The sequence below is a fragment of the Pinus tabuliformis genome, chromosome 3_2 (assembly GCF_031772625.1).
Source record: "Pinus tabuliformis cultivar Carrire ecotype Pingquan chromosome 3_2, CPIR1, whole genome shotgun sequence".
Taxonomy (NCBI): Eukaryota; Viridiplantae; Streptophyta; class Pinopsida; order Pinales; family Pinaceae; genus Pinus; species Pinus tabuliformis.
This window is the reverse complement of record NC_142302.1, coordinates 579373550-579376873: the sequence shown is the minus strand read 5'-3', so window position 1 is coordinate 579376873 and position 3324 is coordinate 579373550. Positions and strand designations below refer to the sequence as shown.

The following is a 3324-nucleotide window of genomic DNA, read 5'->3' as shown; positions in this document are numbered from 1 at the left end:
AATAAATATTGGAAAAACATAAAGGTAGCCCAATGATAATGAAAGTGGGATGAATGTGGTGACATAGTAGTGAAATGGAGGTGAAATGGAGGTGATATAATGAACATAATAGTGAAAGTGTAATGGAAATGAATGACATTTTCAAGACTCAACATACCCCCCAACTGAAGCTATTGCATGTCCTCATGCAACATATATTACATTGACTCTTTTGATTCTTGAGCTTTGGCTTAACTTTGCATGATATCATTTGATAACTTCATATTTCTGCAAAGTGTTTCACTTGAATTGCAACCTGGTTGGTTCTTGTGTTACAACCATTTTTTTTTTTTTTTGTTGCCTTCTATTTTGATCTTTGAACTTTGCGTAATGATATTTTGATTATTGTTGCTAAGTATATCTTTATTGGATTGCATGATGGTTGGTTCTTGTGTGACAACCATGATTTTGTTTGTATCCAATTTATCCTTTAAGCACTTTTTCAAAAGCCATTGTATGCTCATAATAGCAATGTAATAATTAATATATATTGGAAGTATGTGAGCTCTTGAATATGTTATGGACATGGAAAGATATGAATATGAATGTATTCCCCCCCCCAACTGATGGTATTGGCAATTTTATGAAATGAGGAAGAGAAATGTTTTTCCAACAAGTATCATTCTAGCTTTTTATGGAATTCTATGGTTAAAAGTTAGAAAATGTCGTACCTTCACTTACCCTTTGGAATGGATGAGTTGTATGTGTGTGGTGGCTGAAAACTTCTGATCATATTCTTCTTCAAGTGGCTGAACAAGAGGAGTCATGGATAGAGAGATAAGATGGCTTTTTATTGCTTCTACTAAAACTTGCTGAATCTGCTCCAAAATGCTGAAAATAATAGTCTTCATGTCTTCAAAACTCATTGGCACAATTCCTACTATGTGAAAAGATGTTCTGATGTCGAACATAGTAGGAAATTGTTGGCTTAGTGGCCATTAATGGATGCCACTAGTCAACACGAGTACTCTCACCATTGATGTCAATGAGAGTCAAGATGCCCAAGCACATCTTGCTAGGTACGAATGAATTTGCTGATGTCGAGTCACCTAGAAGATCTAACGAACAAGGGACATTAATGTATTCCCATTGTTTGTCAGCATGAGAACTTGCCATTAAGGCATGCAAGTCTCAAGGTGTTTTTACAAAGAACTTAGACTCAAAGGACTATGGACTAATTTGCATTGAAGCAGGGCTTATTTGCAGAATGAAAATGACAAGGAATAGAAAGTGAAAATGGAAAATGGCAATGGAGAACAGAAATGACAATGGGCAATAAGCATGTGAATGAGCCTTTTGCTTTTATTGGTGGGTTATGAATGGACAAAAAGAGATGGAAAGTGTATGTGAATGAAAATGGAAAATATGGAGTGGAATGAGGTGAATGGTTTATTATGGAGTATGGATGTGATGGATGGATGTGATGGAGACAATAATATCTGAAAGTTTTTCAAGTATTTGGATCTGATTTTGCATCAGCATATTTCCTCTTTGTTGCGGATCAACCTCTTATGAAACAAATTGGTCTCTTAGAGAGACATCATTCCCTTGTAGTCATTTGTCCTTCCTCCTAAAACCTGCAAAAAAACTAATACTTCTTCCGCAATGGAATGTAAGATTATCAAAGGAGAGAGGTGATCAATCTCTCTAGTTATGATATTTACACACAAAACTAAGAATTTGTATTAATGAAACAAGTTCTCAAAGGAAAAATCAAAAGAATTTATACCTGCTTTGGAATTAGTGCCTCAAGTTGATGTTGCTTCTTTTCAGCAATTTATTTCATTATTTGCCATTTCAAACTCTAATGATATATTTCTCATTGTATAGATCTTGTTGAGATCTTTCCAATGGTACTTAAATCATCAAAATCTGATTCTGTATGAGAAAGATAGGCTGATTTGAACAATGAGGTTTTTTTCTGGCTGCGGAATTGAGGAACAGCTCTGTAGCTAAAAATCTTGAATAAAAAGTTAGCCATTCAATTTCATTATCAGTCCAAAATTAATCAATACCTTCAGAAAAGTGAGAAAATAACTTGTTCATTTCATTGATTCAAAATTATTATTTTTTTCTTGACATGCAGCGACTTAGTGTGGCGACTCAGTGTGGCGACTTTGTTATAACACCCAATTTGACTTCCCTTTGACCGGGGTCTTTTTCAGCAAATTTGACCGAATGAATAGGACACCATCCATGTACTGAAATTTCCCTAGCTACCCATGTGACCTGTTTTGCCTGATGACACCTACAACCTAGAGTTTAACAAAACAGCTGCGGGATCACTAAATGGCTGCGGGATCGCTAAATGGCTGCGGGATTGCAGAGTGTAGAAAGTGCAGTGAAATGGAGTGGCTGTGTGCGAACGAACTAAGCAGTTTCTCCATCTCAAGCTTCGGCTGAAAAATGGAACTGTGGAGTTTGAAACATGAAAACCAATTTCATACCTAGGAGTTTCAATCGCTGATCAAAAAGATTAAATTTATGCTACTAAACTCCTTCAAATATTTTAATGTCTCATCTAGTCACTAAGAGCGGTCTCCATAGTCTCCAAACCTGCTACTGGAACCTGTCTGAGAACTAGAAGACTCCCCATAGTCACTAAAACGGCGGGATCCAGAATCACCGAAACCACCAAATCTATCGTCTATTTCCTCTTTCATCCTAGCCAGCTCTTTAAACTTGGAACCTATATCACTTTCAATCATCTTAACTTTTCTAATCTGTTGGTCAGTATGGATAAGGATAGCATTGCCCGTCCTACCAGCACGCCCTGTTCGCCCAGATCTATGCACAAAAATCTCTGAAGTTGTTGGGAGCTCATAATGAATAACCAGATCCACATTAGGAATATCAAGACCGCGTGCAGCTACATCGGTAGCAATCAGCACATTAAAAGGGCTCTCATGAAATCCAGCAAGAGTCTTCTCTCGCTGATTCTGTGAAATATCACCATGAAGAGGTTCACATGGAAGTACCCGACCCAGTGCCACCGACAGACTATCCGCATCTCGCTTTGTTTGAGTGAAAACCATACATTTGCCTAAATTGCTCCACCTTAGTTCCATTTCTTCCCAACATTTAACCGGCAGCGATTAATGACAGAGAGTCGTGTTTAATTGAAACACGTCTCTAAACAGGTGTAAAGTCATGTAATTTATTGTTTATGCCAGCATGTAATTGATCCTCATTAGAACTCTTTCCCTCAGGCCCGCGGAGTTATTCAAACAACCAGTTAATAACTCAATTTTCACGCGCGGCAGTCAAAAACGGGCTCCAAAGAAC

General features: G+C 37.5%; 1 pseudogene; it reads right to left on the bottom strand.

The window, feature by feature from the left end:
• Positions 1 to 2567: 2567 nt before the first annotated feature.
• Positions 2568 to 3107, bottom strand: LOC149181877 (DEAD-box ATP-dependent RNA helicase 53 pseudogene; annotated as a pseudogene).
• Between the last annotated feature and the right edge of the window lie 217 nt (positions 3108 to 3324).